Source organism: Strigops habroptila, chromosome 1 (genome assembly GCF_004027225.2).
Source record: "Strigops habroptila isolate Jane chromosome 1, bStrHab1.2.pri, whole genome shotgun sequence".
Lineage (NCBI taxonomy): Eukaryota > Metazoa > Chordata > Aves > Psittaciformes > Psittacidae > Strigops > Strigops habroptila.
This window is the reverse complement of record NC_044277.2, coordinates 96,715,742-96,733,610: the sequence shown is the minus strand read 5'-3', so window position 1 is coordinate 96,733,610 and position 17,869 is coordinate 96,715,742. Positions and strand designations below refer to the sequence as shown.

General features: G+C 44.9%; 1 protein-coding gene across 5 annotated transcripts in view; it reads left to right on the top strand.

The window, feature by feature from the left end:
- Window positions 1-17,869, top strand: part of SMARCD3 (SWI/SNF related, matrix associated, actin dependent regulator of chromatin, subfamily d, member 3) — an 89,959-nt gene that overhangs the window by 12,566 nt on the left and 59,524 nt on the right. The gene's annotated exons all lie outside the window — the stretch shown is intronic.

Sequence of the window (17,869 nt, the reverse complement as noted above, 5' to 3'; positions counted from 1 at the left end):
ATTTCACACATCACATTTGGACTCTCCTGTACTCTGTTTCTACTGCACAGAATGTTGTTCCTGTGCACCACTGCTTCTTGCCAGAGCTAAATACTTGCCAGACATAAATATTACTTTGCATCAGTAAAGACATCTGAGTGCATGTTGAAGCCCTCAGCATCCTCAAAAGGCAGAAGAGCACTGGTGGGCTAGGAAGCAGTGCCTTGAAAATGATAGGAAAATTAGGAAAAGCACAAATGATAAAGGAAGGGGTAGGGAGCTCTGGTGAATGACCACAGTTCAGGAGGTGGTCTTGGGGGTTGTTTTGAGCTGAAACGCAGATTAGGAAATGAAAAGCAGCCAGCTGCAGAGCGTGTAAAGAATGCTGGGGAAAAGAGCTGTAAATATGCAGATCTTCCTTCATCCAGGACAACTTAGCCTCTTTTGCTTGCCTGCCACCTACTCATGGCTCCTGTTTGGGGAGGAGAAAAAAACCCCAAAACCCCCCAAAACCCCCAAAAACAAAGTAGGAAAAGGAAATGGTGGGAAGTGGTTTCAGTTTGGCAAGAACTTTCTGGCTTCAGGAGTGGAGCTGTATGTGATGGTTGTATGAGATGGTTCCATCTCTCTCTTCTTTTTCCTGTTCAGCCAAACATCTTTAGTGGCTTCTTGTTTGAATGCTGAGCCTGTGTGGACAACACTTGTGTGGACATGTCTTCCCTGAGTGGCTGTTGCTGCCCCACAGTTTCTCTATTGTATTCTGCCAGTCAGCTGGGGAATAGCTTATTGGAAACTCTTGCGTGGTACATGGCAGAGGCCATATGAGAGTCTGACCATATATCCTCTCGCCCATCACAGAGCATTGGTACTGACTAATACAACTTGGCAGTGGTAAGATCTCTTAGATATCATAGACTCAGGTTCTTCTGGGACTCAAAGCTTTCTTTGAGGCAAACTGCTGTTCATGTAGAGTCACTAAAGACCTCGAGGCCATGTAATGCAGAGCTTGCCAGTATGTATTTCTTGACCAGTTCAAGCTCTTGTGATAGGCTACGTCACTTGGCCAGCAGTGGAGCTGTGCTGTCACTGAGGTTACAGAGTAACCGGAATCCTTGGATGCAGGAAGAAACACATGGAAGGAGATACCAGATGATGAAATTAGTGCAGTGATGAATAATGTGGAAGGTTATATATACCAACCAATTTGGACTGTTAATATAGTTCATTTATATGTTAGGTTCCTTTTAACACCCCCAATGTTTTGCTTGAATAATATACAAGGATCATGTATTGAGAAACAAACATAGATGAATTTGTATAGAAATTAATAGGCTTTGGAATTATGGTAGTAAAGAAATAAAAACATGGTGATGCCATTCGGGGGACATTACTGCATATTACCGTAGTACAGGTTCCGTTTCAAGTATCTGTACTTCAAGAAAACTGATGGAATGTGAAGAAGTACTGAGAAGAGATGTATAAAGAGATGAAAGGTACAGTTACTACTGATTTATAATGAGTGACCACAAGGACTCGCTGTATTTTGTTCACTCGAGAGAGGTTCACAGAGGGATTTTCTTCTTATCTTAAAGAATCTAAATGGGGAAGATAGTTCACAAGGCCTTTTTATATTAATGCATGGATTTCTAGTCTGATATGCATAAGACAGACGAGCATTGCCTCTTGCTCTATGTGAATTTGGGAATTATTTCTGCTACTACCATTAGTTACAGTATGTGGCCGCACACAACCCAGGAAGTCTTGGTAGGGTAGAAAAGGCATGTCTGTGAGCTATAAGTAATGAAATTCAGACATGAAGTAAGGCGTAGTTTTACAAGGAGGACAGTTAAACAGTGAAAGAACAGATGTCAGGACACAGTAGATCCTAGATTTTTAAGATTGTTTAAATCTGGATTGCATGACTTTACAGCATCTTTATAGCTTTTAAGTTAGAGTAAACTCTGTGAAGAGTTTGTTGAGTGAGGGATTGGTTGGTGGTGTGGGAGCAGCTATCCTGGATCGTGTCATGGGTATAACACAATATTTTGATAGTGGCTGTGAGTAACTTTAAGGAGGAGTACGATAATGAGAGGAATATGATGGTACTTGGCCCTGAATACTCTCCTAGAGTGAGTCAGAGGTATAGCATAGAAATGGTGCCATTGTATACAAGGTCCAATTGTTGTAATAGGCCCTCTGGCCTCAGAGTCTGTGTAAGCATTTCCTTCAGATAATTAATATCTTTGGGAGTTTCTGAAGTACAAATATTTAAATGTATGCTGCAGTGGTTCTGTAAATGCTGATATTGTATGAGTGGAGAAGGGGCCCTTCTGCTGCCAGGAATGCCAGGCTTCCCGCCTTCCCCATTATGGGAGACACCATCCATTGCCCCTTTGAACATAGTCTCTTAGCTATCTCTCCTTCCCCACATCAGATACAGTTGGCACTCCCTCCCCAATTTGTAAATCTCAACTAATGGTGCATTTTTTTTTCTCAGCAGGGATGGGCAAAAAGGTAGGTGAGGGAGGAGAGAATGTGAAAAGAGAACTCGGTGGCACCAGCAGTCCGGTGGCCACCGCTTCCTGCAGCCCAGGGAACTGCATTTGCTCCTCTGCGGCAGCTTGAGGAACGTTCTGCCAGGCTCGCAGGGCTGCTCCTGCGTGGAGGACGCCCGCAACTTAGGACCTCTCCGCAGGGGACTGGTGGCAGCTGCCGCAGAGGGCAGCAAGCAGTTGCTTGGGGCGCGGTGTCAGTGCCGGCCGCGGCTTCGCCGAGCTGCTCCCTCGCTTGACAGTGAAGCGCGGACACGGGGTAGGAATCCGGCTCCTCCTTTGTGCGTGTGCTGCCGGCCACGCTGCTGCCACCCTGAGGCCTCGGATGTACTGAGCCCTTTGATTGTACAAACGCGTTTTCTACTTAAAAATAGTGGGAGTAGGAGAAGACGGAGGGGAGATGAACACTGGCTTTGCCAACCAGCTTTTCTTTGAGTGCAGACCTGCACCACGGGAGACTCATGGAACGGAATGAATTTGTTTTACTGCAAGTTAGGTCAGTGAGAGTGAATAAAAAGAGTTACAGAACAATAGCAGAAAAGATTTCTAGCCATACAGAGGTGTTTAGGTTGACAATGTAATTTTAAATGTTGATATCAAACCCAGATATGAGGAATAATCTGACATAATTATATCGAAACGCTTAAAACAGGTTCTAGAAAACAGGAATGGGAAGAATGATTGACATGTTCAACTTGGGGGGGTGTGTGAAGGTGATTATGTGTGTATGAAGATCCTTGTGATCTTAAAGATGCTGCAATGCTTTGGGCACAATGTTCACCAATCTCAAAAAGCAGTGACTGTCTCCTCGGCAACAAGAAAGGCATGTGTCTGTTCCCATGGAAATGTACTGTGAAAGCTTCACAGGGAAGATTCTGTTCAGAGCTCAACAGCGCAGGCTCCAAGCTCTTTGTTGCTCCTACCTGAAGCAGAGGCTGCCGGCACATTCAGGTGCTCTGATCCTGCAGCTGACAAGGAGTGAGCTGCAAATAGTGTGGTGCTGTTCCTGGCTCCCTGTATAAAACAGATTAATTGTGTGCTGCTGTTCCCATCTTAGGAGTTACTTCCTCAGTCACTAATTGACAGCATTGAAGATGACTTTGCAGCTCTTCATAAGAAAAGCGGTATTCTTGCTAGCCAGTGAAGCATCAGAGAGTTTCTGATACTAATTCTTTCAAAGGAGCGGACGGACAAATCTGAAAAACAGGAAACAAAGGATATGCAGGGAGTCTGCATCTCAGCAGTCCTTTCTGCTGTCTGAAAGGTGAAAAGAACTATGTAGGAGCACTGACAGGTCTATCTGCACTAGATCCACCAAGAAGCTGCTAATACAGTAAATAAGTAATATACAATAGGCATCACTTCTTCTAAACCCATGTGATGCTCTTCTAAGGGAGCAAATATATTTATTGGGGACGAGAAGTAGTATGCAAGCATGGTTTGATCTTTTAGTTGTTTTAGCGTTTTTTAATATGAGGTGTGGGATGCAGAAGCACTAGCAGAACAGTGATCATTTCAAAGTGATGGACTGGGAAAATGATTTTAGAAGCAGCATTATATATGCATTTGTATGTATTATGTATAGGTATTACTCAGCAGTGTGCTTATTCTTTCATTTTACATTTTTTTCATCAACAGCCTTCCTTTCATTCCAGTAGCTTCCTCCTAGTCCTGCATTAAGGGATAGTAAATAGAAGTGCATTATTTACCTTCATTATTCTACTGTTTTGTCTCCTAATACCTACTTTCCAAGGTAAAAAAACCCCTAGCATTTTCAATCACTGCTCCTGAATTGGCCTCACTAAACCCTGATTCTTCTCCCCATCTCTGTAACCTGTAATTTTGCTGTTCTTGCAAAGAGAAAGCAGCTTGGTCTGCATATTGTTTGCAGTTTTGTTTGCAGGTAAGAGCATTGCAGGTGTTTTGTTATTGCCTTGTTTCTGCTGTCAGTCTCCATTCCATTCTTCATTCTCCATTCTCCATGTGAATCTACTGCATGTTGATTGGGCATGTATTTGAGTTACTTGTAGTGCTTAGGTCTTTCCTGAGTAGAATCATAAAATCATAGAATGATTGAGGTTGAAAGGGACCTCTGGAGATCATGTTGGCCAGCCTCCGTTCTAAAAGTTGGGTCAGCTAGAGCAACTTGCTGAGTACCAAGTTCAGTGAAATTTTGAATATCTTCAGGGATGGAGTTAAGTTGCTCTCTGGGCAACCTGTTCTAAATGAAAAAACTGTTCACCTGTTCACAGTAAAAAAGCTTTTCTTGTGTGTAAATGAAATTTCCTCTATTTCATTTTGTGCCATTTGCCTCTGGTCCTGTCACGGGGTGCCACAGAGAATAGTCTGGCTCTGTCTTTAAAACCTGCAGTCAGGTATTTATGCACATTGATAAGATACCTCCTGAGCCTTCTCATCACCATGCTAAAAAAAAATCTCGTCTCTTTTGGTCTTGTCTCATTATGATAGATGCTTCAATCCCTTAACCATCTTGTGAGCACTCGTTCCAGTATGTCCATGTATTTCTTGTACTGGGGAACCCAGACACAGCACTGCAGATGTGATCTTACCAGTGGCAAGTAGAGGAGAAGGATCAGACCTCTTGACCTGATGGTAACGTTCTCCCTAATGCAGCTCAGGATGTTGCTGGCCTTCTTTGCTGCAACAGAACATTGCTGGCTGATCTTCAGTTTATTGCTCACCAGGATCCCTGGTCTTTTTCTGCAAAGCTGTTTTCCACCCAGCCCCAGGCCTGTCCTGATGCATGAGTACAATTTCTCCTTCACAAATTCATGCTGACTACTCTCAGTCACCTTCTTGTGCTTCATGTGTTGGAAATGGTTTCCAGGAAGGTATGCTTCATTACCCTCCTTGTCATTGAGGTCAGGTTGAACAACCTCGTTTTTCCCAGTTTCCTCTTCTTCCTCTTTTTGAAGATAGAAGTGACATTTGCTTTCTTGCAGTCTTCCAGAACTCTCCCAGTCTCCACGAGTTTTCAAAGATAACTGAGAGGTGTCTCACAGTGACATTGGCTAGCTCCCGTAGCACTGGTGGGTATATCCTGTCAGGCCCCATGGACTACTGTATGTCCAGCTTATTTAAATGCTCCCTGACCTTGTCTTCCTCCACCAAGGTCAAGTCTTCCTTGCTCCAAATTCCTTACTGGTCTCAGGAGCCTGGAATTCCTGACAGCCAATCTTGCTGGTAAAGAAGGCAAAGGCGGCATTCAGTACTTCAACCTTTTCTATGTTCTTTCTCAGCAAGTCCCCTTCCCCATTCAGCGGTAAGCCTACATTTTCCCATGTCTTTCTTTTGCTGATAATGTGAAAGCCTTTCTGTCTGCCCTTCATGTTCCTCGCCAGATTCAACTCCAGGTGGGCTTTTGTTATCCTAATCACATCCCTGCATGCTTGGACACTGTCTCTATATTCCTCCTGGTCACCTGTCCCTGCTTCTGCCTATTGTATGCTTCCTCGAAATGCTTGAGCTCAGCCAGGAGCTCCTTGTTCATGCACGTGGGCCTCCTGTTGCTTTTGCTTGATTTCCTGCCTGTTGGGATGTACCAGTCTTGAATTTGGAGGACGTGATCTTTGAAAATCAACTAGCTCTCCTGAAACCCTCTTCTTTACAAGGCCATAACTTGTGAGACTCTTCCAAGCAGATCCCTGAACAGGCCAAAGTCTGCTTTTCTGAAATCTAGGGCTGTGATCCTGTTTTCTGCCTTGTTCCATCTTTTCATGCTCCTGAAATTCTCCATATTGTGATCCTGCCCTTCAGGTTTCTAATAATTTCTTCCTTATATATAAGAATCAGATCCAGCAGAGCACTTCTCCTTGTCTGCTCCACAGTTGCCTGTGTTAGGAATTCATCTTTAGTATGCCCCAGAAGCCTCTTGAATTGCTTGTGCCCTGCTCTGTTATCCCTTTAGTAGATATTGGGGTGGTTAAAGTCTCCTATGAGGACCTCAGCTTGCAAACATGAGGACTTCTTCCTCCTATCTGAGGTCTCACCTACCTCTTCCTCAGCAGGTGGTCTGTAGGAGACACTCACCACAATGCTACCCATGTTGGTCTGCCAGCTAATTCTGACCCATAAGCTCTCAGCTGATTCACTGTTCAAGGTGGAGCTCCCTGCATTCCAGCTGCACTCTCAGCTGAAGTGCAGCTCCCCTCCTTGCCTCCCAAACCTGCCCTTCCTAAAGAGCTTGCATCCATCCATCACAGCACTCCAGGTGTGCAAGTTGTCAACTACCTTAGAATTCAGTGCCTGTTTAGGATGGGGAAAGGAAACAGAGAGAGCAGCACTTGCAATGTGTAGATGATGGCGCAACCTTCTGTGAGGAGAAAGAGGTGACCTATAAGTCTAGAAGCAGATACTGCACCGTTGCTATAGGAATCAAGAGAATACGTCACATCTTTGTAAAGTCTTAAAGAGTGTGCCTTCTGTCCTCCAGCCAAAAGCAAATGACTTAAAGAGCATTTGACTGATGCCTGCTCTCTCGGATGCTTTGCTGCAGGAAGCCCATTTTTATTTTGGGATACTGCAACAGAATCAGTAGCTGAAAGACTACTAACTATTTTAGTTATACGTGGTCCATTCTTAACCAGCTGCCAGACAGAACAGCTATTTTCTGAAGGTATTCTTCAGGGCTTTGTCTGGTTTGAAATGTGAGAGAACTGTGTCCTGTAAGCGTGCAAGAGGGTTCACAAAATCGGTTTTTCGATAGATAAATGGAGTTAACATGTAAAGGGTAAAATAGGGAAGAACAGTGCCAAGCCTTAAAATAAGGCCATAACTAGGAGAGGGGTGTATGCTTGCAACTGAGTCTTGATTAAATGATTTCTCATGAGGAATTGTGACTGTTGACTTCTTGCAGCAGTGTGGAAGAGGCAAGGTGTCCTGGAGTTAAGTGGCATGATAAATCCTAGAATCATAGAATCCTAGAATGGTTTGGGTTGGAAAATACTTTAGAGCTCATCCAGTTCCAACCCCTTGCCATGGGCAGGGACACCTTCCGCTAGAGCAGGTTGCTCCAAGCCCCATCCAACCTGGCCTTGAATGCCCCAGGGATGGGGCAGCCACAGCTTCTCTGGGCAACCTGTGCCAGGGCCTCACTACCCTCACAGACACGTAAGTGCATGGCTAAAGCTGTCATAGGGTGGGGTAAAATCAGCAAATGGATAAGACAGAGGGATGCAGAGTAAGTGGACATTTTCTTACTCCTGTATTTGGAATTCTAGATTTTTGCCAGCAGCATTCCAAGTGGACTTAAAGAAGTAAAAAAAAAAAAAAAACCCAAAAAAGTAAAAAAAGTATTTGCCGAGATCAGAAAAGACAGAATGCAGTGGTGAGATACGCAATGGCAGGAGTTTGACTGGGGAAAGGAAGGATTGACTTGAATAGGAGAAGGAAGTGAAAAAACTGGAGGGGAAAAAAAAAACCAGCAGTAACTGTTAAGACAAAGTCAGCTAAGTAGAAGAGCTGTTCTAGATCAGATGCAGTAGAAGGTGAACCAGTTATGTTGCAGACAAAAGAAAGAGCGGAAATATGACAAGCTTTTGTTTGTGTTGGAATTTTTTTCCAATTATTCTGCTCTCTGTAATTCATAAACTTTTCACTAATTTAAGTTTGGTTTATGCTTGTTGAGAATAGGCGAATACTCCAGATTAATATCCAGGATCTTAAGGAATTTAAAGAAATCATTTTCTGATTTTCTTGGTATCTCAGCCTTATAACTAACAATTTAGCCTTTTTCTCCATAACCTTAGCAGAGACTTATGTCTTGTTATTTGGCATCATACTTACAGCAACTTAAGGATGCTTCATTATATCATATGTACATGTACTGGCTTGGTTGTAGCATCTGACCGCTGGGGACTCTCTTTGAAGAATGAAGCATACTTATTTCCCAAGAGAGAACAGACTAGTCAAAATCCTCCACAAGTACGTTGTTTCTATGGTTTCAAGTTGCAGTCTGGGTATAACTTGATCAGAAAACAGGTGCCAGGGATGGGGTGTACAGAGTAGGAATTTGGTGGCTATTCAAAATAAGTGTAGCTAGACAGCTGGTGTGCCAAGTCCACTGCCTGTCAGGATGACTAGTGCTCTCTCTGTTCCATTGCACTCTTTCTATTTCCTTTTGTTAACTTAATTTGTAAACTGTAAAGGCCAGAGCCTACAATGTTTTTATCTGTACCTCTTGTACTCTGAGGCCCTAGAAACAACCCAGTACCAAGAATGGGAAGAAATGTGACAGATAATATGACATAAGTTACAACATGTAACTCTTCACCCTCTCACAGTTCACATCCACACACGAACACACCCTTCTGCTGTTTGAGTTTTACCACTGTAAATTCTGTTTATTTCGCAAAGTCCTGTATGCCATAATGATTCCACTTATGTTTCTTCTGCTTATGTTTTATCTACATATGTTTTGAAGCCTATTTAACAAGTAACTTGTGCCACCTTTTATGTGCCTTGTCATTTGGACATGGTTTTTTTTTCTGGGAGCATATGCAGTGTGTTCCTGTGCACACTTTACAACTTCATGACTCCACTGCCAAGTGCAGTTTGTTGCTCTAAGCTGTAATCTGCCAGCCTGCTCTGCCTGTGCCCTGGTGAGAACTGAGACAAACCACTGTACTGTGCTGGAGCCACACATCTTCCACTTTTGCAACACTTACTTGCTCAAAAAGAGCCTCAATTGAAAGCCTATTGTCCAGCTGAAGCCTGAGTACTGTAATCGTGTCTCTGTGTCATTAGCTGCTGTGCCTAGCGTTTCCATATTCCTGTGATTTTACATGTATAATAATGTACTAGGTAAATGGAACACTGAAGAGATTAGAAAACTATCTTACCGGCTGCTACAGACATAGCACAGATCTTTTCACTTCAGGGTTTATCTTCCACCACCTGCTTGAGTTTTTCCAGCCTAAATCTTCTGTCTAATGGCCCATTTGATTTATTTGGTTTTTTATCCTCTGTCCTGACTGGCTGGGAAACTGCTCCAAAAGCCTCTCATTTGAGGATTTTTTGATCTACATGTCTTTTACTTCCCTCTTTTAGATCTCTGAAGATGGTAAAACAATCTGGATATAAAAACCATACCTGGAATCCTTAGTAGCCACTTCCCTTCACTTGTTTTTGTCATTTGTTTATAACCTTTAAGTAATTTTTATTTTTCCTGGCAATTGCATAAAAATTATCTTCATGTTAAGAATTTCAGATATATCAAGATGTTTTACTACATTGCATATAAGTTACATTTGCCATTTCCCACTGGCTGCCATCTTCCAAAGTCATTGATGTTTGCTGTAATTATGTACTATTTGAGATTAATTTTTACTTGGGGGGGGTAATCTGTAATTTTTGTAAGTATTCTGCCAAATAAAACAATTTTAAAAGACACTTGGGCTTGTCTGGCAATGCAGTTTTTTCATGATCACCAATATTACTTGCTGCTCTCAGTTCCATTGTGCTCTAAGTCTGATGTGATTGTATTCACCTATTAATTGTTCTACTAGTTTAGTTAAAATGGGAGGTGGATTTACTAGTCTGTGGCAAGACTGCAGTTTTCCTTCTTTGCTTACATGCTTTTTCTAGTCTCCTGGTTCTTTCTAAGACTGTTTCTCAGTTCTTATGTAGCTTTGCATATTAATACATCCTTCAGTTAGTATTTACTTGTTATTGATTTGCTTAAACTGGAGATACTTTTCAAATTATTTTCAGTGTGAACAGGATATAATTCCTAGCATTATTAATATTAATTAAAATGTGCTTAAAAATATTTTTCCTGATAAAGAAATAGGAAATCCTGTTGGTTTTCTTATAATACAGAAGGGCAAGAATAGTCTAGGCAGTTGCACTAGTCTAAGTCCATGCAAGGTGTAAGAATGATTTTTGAAAGAGAAAAGAACATGAGCATGGCACAAAAATAGGAAGCGTAGTAATTAAATTTGTTAATGATGCAAAACAGGTATCATTAAAGCAGAAGAGAACAAGTTGTATGGAAAGAACTAGATGATTCTGAAAACTACACAAATAGAAATTGGATGATATGTGAGAACAATTTAGTGCATAGTCGTGCACTTAGGGGCTTGTAACAGGAATTAGCACTGTAAGCTGGAGGTTTATCTAATGGTAGTGATTAACAAGGAGAAACAGCCCAGTACATTAGTAAACTTACAGGAGAATAGGGAGTATCACTCCCATAATATTGGGGTAGGCAGTTATGAACCCAGCAAAGATTGGTAGAGATTTCTGCTGGTGAGAGATGTATTAATGTCACATGGGTACATGGCCTTCTGGAGACTATTGCTACAGTTCTGTTTCCCCTTGTTCTAGATAGGTTAACTGGGACTGATATGAAAAGACTGATGAATTATGAGAAATGGGCACTCAGTTTTGAGAGAGCAAATAAGTTTCACTTGTTTAGTCTGACAAAAGGACAAGTGAGTGTGGGTATGACTGCTGTATCTAAATGCTTCAAAACATAAACTTTAGACACAAAGAAGAACCATTAAGGGAAATGTTGGTAAAAGAATGAATGGGAATAGCCAGATATGCTAAAAGTTCATACTCAGTCAAAGAACTTGGGTTTTTACCAGCTGTCCCATAGGAATACCAAGGTTTAAAGTGCTATGCAATAAATTTATGTCTAAAAGGGTTACATATGATATGGTTGCTATTGATTATACAATAGTGGACTTGCTGACCCAGCAGTTCCCCATCTGTGCCTGTCAATTAGTGATAGCAGGTGAATCCTTTATGATGCTTTTACCAAACACACCCCAAAGCCATCATTCTAACCACCAAGCATCATGAAGATACTTTTTGGACTAGGGGGCAGTAGGTTTGAGGGTAGTTATCTTTTCCTCTGTTGCCCCATAATTCCTCACCAAGACTTCCTCTATTTCCTTCATTTTTGAAAAACAGAAGTCCCTACTCCAAACACAATATCCTATCTATTCTACTCCCAGGACCAAAATCCTCTTACTAACTTCCCATACTTTGCAGCTTTGCTTTGGCCCTTGGCTAGAAAATGAGTGTTGTGGACTGCTGCCTGTAGCACCCTGCTTCTTTGCTAAGAAGATGTGAGAAGCCATGCACAGATGTCGCTCACAAGGTGTGGAAAGTGGGTTTGGTGAGGATGGAAAAGTGGAGGAATCATAAGTAAGGCTAGACAACTTACTACGAGGTCACACAGAATTGTGCAGAGTTTCTAAAATGCAAGTATGGTTGATACCATGATAATAGTGATGACTCATTTTGCATCCTGTAGTATTTCATATCTTTTTCTCTATCTTTTTCATCCCTGCTGTTCCCTTTGATTTTAAAATAACCAGGAGGAAAGTTTGTAATTATCTCTACCTCTGCAGAATAATGTTTGGAACCTCTGGAGACAGAGACAAATGCTTTTCTTTGCCTTCATTTATTCTTTTTTTGACTTTATTTCAAGTCTTCTTTCTTTCTTTATGCGTGCTATGAATTGCTTATGGTAATTCTTCTTTGCAGATAGATTTCAATTTCTTCTTTGCAGTAGAAAGGCCTAACAAAAAGGCAGGTCTATGAGACGGTGATGCAAGATGGTAGTTGAAGATATGCTGGGTCAAGGAGAGCGCAAAAAGCCACAGTGTAAAAACTATGTACTTTGGAAGTCACAAAGGATAAGTGGCAGCAATCTGCATATGCAGATTCCTTATTCTTACATTGCTGAAACAATCAGATGTGGATTTTTTTTCCAAAATTTAAAAAAATTAAGGGACCCTTTTTTGATCAGCTTGAACTTGTTTGCATCAGATCTGTGGAATCTGTCAGGGGAAACCACCCTGTATAGAAAAAAGCCTTATATTTGTCTTATGCAATAAGGCAGAAGGAACACCTGGGAATCATCTAGTCCCTTGTCCTGCCCCAAGTTGGAATCTATACTGCCTACGTCACTCTGGATAGATACTTGTCTAACTTGTTCTTGAAAAGACCTTCAGCGATGGACATTCCCATCCCTGCTGGACAAACTATCCCAGAACATCTCTACTGCTGTACTCTTCCCTAATATCTAATGTAAATCTTCCAGGGAGAATTTTAAATCCATTATTTCTTGTACTGTATGTATGGGGAGCAGCTCTTCCCTGTATTTGCAGCAGCCTTTTGGATATTTGGACTGTTATTTTCTCTTTCTCTTTTGGGACTTCACAGTTCTTATCACACTTACTGTTCTCCCCACAACCATCTTGATTTCTCCCACACATACTTTCTCCGATGCACAGAACCCCAAACTGCAAAGGACAGTCTGGTTGAGGCATCAACAATTCATATCACAACAGAAGAATTACTTTGGAAGGGTTCCTCCGCAATATTGGAAGATTACATTTTGCAGCCTTGGGGAAAACGTTGAGCTGGGACTACTTGTGTCCTGGAGAGGACAAGGGATGGGGAAGAAGTAGAAACAAAATGTGGAAGAGAAAATGAATAATAGGGTATCATCGCCACTGCTTATGCTGCCACCAAGGGGATGAAAGAAGTGGGGCAGCATTCAGTTACTGCTCTTTTGGGTTCTTTTTTACCTGCTTGTTTTGTGTCAGTGTAGTACTGTTAACTCACATTCAGCTTATGATCTATTGCATACCCAAATATTTTCTCTGAAAGCAAACAAAAAACACAACCCAAACCCCACCAACTATTCAGCCAGTTGTTTTCAATCTTCTATTTATATAGTTGTTGATTTCTATCTTGATGTGGAAGCTTGCACTATTTCTGATTGAATTATGTCCTGTTTTTCAAACCGTATCTCCAGCTTCTTAGGATTTTAATCATCTCTCCTAGCATACCTGTAACCCCTCCAAACCATATGTTGCTAGGAAATTTAATAAGCATGTTCTCTAGCTCATTATAAGTATAGTTAATGAGAATATTCAATAATTCTGAACTCAGGAATAAGTGGGCATTTCTTTAGAATAAGCAGAACCTCAGTCTTGGGATATTTTCTGTCTGGTTTTCAGTATGTTTTCTATGCCATATTGGATCAATCCCAAAACTGTTGAGAATATTTTGAGTGTCAGTGAACAGAGCACTGCTGAGTTCAGTGAAAACTGGATGAGAGAAATCATGCCTCTTTAAGGCAACCACCACCTTCCTGTACTTCTTGAATTACCTGCAGCTCAAAAACCTGAAAGCAGCTGCCAACATATCTCCCCAAAGCAACTTGGTTCTTATCTTCTCTAACCTGACCATCTTAGTTTAACCATCTTAAAAGTGCAAAAAACAGCCCAGAAGTAAACACAAAACACACAAACTTGTGTGAGAAAAGGTGGCCTGAAGAGGTAAGGAGGCATAACGTCAGCCTTCCCCTGAAACAAATGGGCTAGGAATAACCTGGAGTGAGCATGAAGGGATTTGTGGGGGCATGAATGGAAGCCTCCCAGCGCGTGCCCAGCCTTCAGGGCCTAGTGGAGGAACACATGCATTACTGAGCACCCTGTGGCACAGACATCTCTGACCAGAATGGCTGGGAGCTGCCAGGATACTTGTAGCAATTGTGGAATACTTGGGTTGAACCAGGCACAGACACTTACTTTCTATGCTTTTATGAAAAAACATAGAATCATAGAATCAGCTGGGTTGGAAAAGATGTGTAAGATCAAGAGCAACTGTTACCCCAGGGCTGCCAAGTCCACCACTAAACCATGTCACTGAGGGCCTTGTCTTCATGTTTTTTGGGTTCTTCCAGGGGCAGTGACTCCAACACTTCCCTGGACAGCCTGTTCCAATGCTTGACTACCTGTTCAGTGAAGAAATTTTTCCAAATATTCTAAACCTCCCCTGGCACAGCTTGAGGCTGTTTGCTCTTGTCATATCACTTCTTATTTGTGAGAAGAGAGCAGCCACCTCCTCACTCCATCCTCCTTTCAGGTAGCTGTAGAGAGCGGTAAGGTCCCCCTGAACCTTCTCTTCTCAAAACTAAGCAACCCCAGTTCCCTCAGCTGTTCCTCACAAGACTTGTGCTTTAGGCTGTTCACTAGCTTCGTTGTCTTAAATGTAGAAAAAACATATAGAGAAAATAGAAACAAAATAAAATATATGATTTTTCTCTTAATTTGGGAGAAGACATTCTTGCACTGTAACCTTCACCCTTTTGTGTAAATGCATTGCATGTTCTCCTTGACAGTGTTGTGGCGAGTGGGAGAATTACAGGACACAGGTCTCATTCTGAACTAAGTGATGCTGCAAGTCACTTCCATTCACTTGTACCTTATTTTTCATTTGCAAAACAAAAGAGCTACTTCTTCTGATTTCTTAAGTACCTAGAGACCTACAATCATACTAAGTAAGAACTGATTTTTAAAATTACATTATTTTTTTTTACTTGATCTATGGCTACAGTGTGTCTGCCATTCCTTAATTTTCAAGTGTCTGACCTTGTAATTTGATGATCTTTTGAGGAAATCTCTTTATATTAAGCCTGTTAGAAGCATCTAGACAGAATGCAATACATATCATATGGCACTAAATGGAAATTCAGCAATGCTCTGTGCTTTGTCCTCCCTTCTCAAGAACGTAGTAACACAGCGGCTGTTGATGGGAGCTGGGAGCAACTGAGGCCTATTACTTCATCCGTAACCGCTCAGAACAATGAACCAGCCTCAGCCCCGCCGCCGTGCCCTCACCGTGCCGGCGGGGCGGTTCCGACCGTGCCGACGGATGGGCCGCAGGGCGGGCGGGCGGCCAGCGGCGGCGGGGTGTCCTCCCCTGTTTTCTGGGTGCCGCTGTCACTGGAGCCGCACAACCCCTGCCGGGTGCGCGGTTCTTCTTTGTCTCCCGCTCGGGAAGCCCCGAAGCCCGGCCCGGCCGGTGCCCGCGGCACCGAGCTCCGGCCCCGGCGGGAGCGCGGAAGGCGGAGTCGCCCGTGCCCCCAACGCGACACTGAGGAGCCGCGCCGCCCGCACTTTCCGCTGCACACCGGCGGGGTCAGCCGCGGTCCCCGGGACGGCGGCTCAGCGTGCTCAGTGGTGGCGTGTCCCCCCGCCCCCCTTCTTCCCGGGCGCGGCGCGGAAAGGGTTAAGGCCGCTCCCTCCCGCGCGTCCGGCCGTCCCCGCCCGCGCGTCCCCCGCTAGGCCACGGCTGACCTTCACGGGAGCCGCGCCGGGCATGCGCGCCGCCGCAATCGGGGCCCGCGGGGACCTGCGGGCGGCCCGCTTCGGTTCGGCTTGGCCCGGCCCGGCCCGGCCCGCGGCGTGCGGCTCGGCCTTCCCTCCGCCCGCGTGCCCGCCCGCCAGCGGCGCGCCCGGGACCGCGGTGGCGCACGCCCTGCCCGTGCCGGGCGCGCCGTTGCCATTCGGTGCCGATGGTGCTGGCGGAGGAGCACGGGGGGACGCGAGGGGGGACTGCGCGCCGCGCCGCAGCCTGCAGCCGCGCCCCGCCGCTTCGGCCCCTTCCCACTCCACGGCGCCGGGGGGCGGCCCTCCCGTGCGCGTAGGGCCCGAGTTGCGGGCGCTCCGCGGGCCGGGCGGCGCTGGCAGGCGGAGGACGTGGGGCTGTTCGCTTCTGCAGCGAGGCGCGGTGGTCTCGAGCATGCCAGCAGCTTCGCGTTTATGCCGTTTAATGCACTGCGGGTGGCTGCCCTCAAGGAACGGGAATAGCAACACCTGCACAGGCCTGTGTCAGCAGCTCTACTGCAGGGAGAGCTGGAGCGTCTCCGACAAGTGCAGGAGGCAATGGTCGCTAAAGGAAAGGCATGTCGTCTTGCTGGGAGCAGGGGAAAGGGTTCACAACATGGGAGCCAGTGCTTCTGGGATCTGTAAAATATTTCAGACACAGACCCGTTGCCACCTTGACAGGCATACTGACACAGAATCTTTTTAACTGTAAACACTACTAAGTCCACCAGACATGTCACAATTTGGTTCCAGATTACATGTATGTTTAGTTCCAGTCAGCTAGAACCTCAGGAATAGTTTAGGCACTGAATAAGGCACTTTGCTTGGCATATTCCTTCTGAGGAAGGGGGGACAGGAGGGGGAACAGGAACTGGTAACTCTACCCCCAAAAAAACCCCTCTGTAATTCCTACGGCTATTTCCACACTGTAGCATTTGGATTGGGGTCACCCTAAAAATCAGTGGAGGTTGTCTCCTTCACCCCCATGTGTAAAAGACCATATGATGTCCATGACTTGCTCTTCACTGCCTCATGGCTGAGGCAGTACCTGCTCTGTGCTTGTTTTTATTGCTGGTTGAGGGCAGAAATTTACTTATTTCAGATCTGATTCTCTTCTGTTGGCAGCCTTGCCAGAAAATTCACAGCCCCTAGACAAGAATTTCAAGCAGAGGAATAGAATAAACCCCTCTCGTAACCTGGCAGCATCTCGGCTATTGCTGTGTTAGGCAGACTGAGAAACATCAGCCCCTCGCATGCCGCAGACACACAAGGAGCTGTCGAGAAGCAGCTTGGTGCCCCAGGCCACCACTGCCTGCTCTACCATGATGGAGGAGTCAGTGCTGCTGCCTGCAGAATGGCCGCCGTGCTGCCAGCACCCAGCAGCTGCAGGCCTATGTCCTTCCAGAGTCGTTGCTGCAGCAGGCGAGTGCAGAGGGGACGGTCTGCTGCTTTCTGTCCCCTTTCCCAGGGTGGCAGGTGGGCTCCCCATTCCCAGCAGCATCCTGGGACGACATACGCGTTGTTGTGCAGGGCTTTGTGTGATAAGCAGCAAGCTGCTGATGCCTCACGGCAGCTGCGGTGTTAATCATTCGTCTGTGCCTGTCAGTCACCTGGGGTCTCTAATGGACCCCTCGCATCACACCCTGAGCGTGGTCAACCCTGGGAGAGGCTGTGGATGGCCGGGAGCATGGAAGCAAGTCAGGCACTGTGGTCGCCATGCTGCCCCCCGCCCCCTTCCTCTCGCTGTTCTCACACTCTTTCTTTCCCCTTGCTCTCACACACTCTCTCCCGGTTCCCAGCTTTCAGCCTCCTGCTGTTTCTCTCTCTTGTCCAAAGGGGTTAGTTCTCAGCCTCACATGCTGGAAATGCTGCCAGTGAATGTTTCTGTGTGCTGCCTGCCAGGTCCCTGGGGAAAAGGCCTGGAAATGCAGTGCAGGAGGAGCAGTGGGAGCAAGGGAAAACCATTGTTTCTCACTGCTCGCCTGCTGCATTTTCTAGTGGGAAAACACTCCCTGTGAGGTACTGAGTTTTATGTCATTGCTGAAGTTGCCCCCTCCCCCTTCCCCCTTGCCCCAGAATTTACCATCCCCTGGTGCAGAGGAGGAGAGGCTGCAGCACTGCTACGGAAAAGCTGAGGCATGTTTTCAGTTTGCCTCCTGCTTATCTCTGCTGTTTGGACAGAGA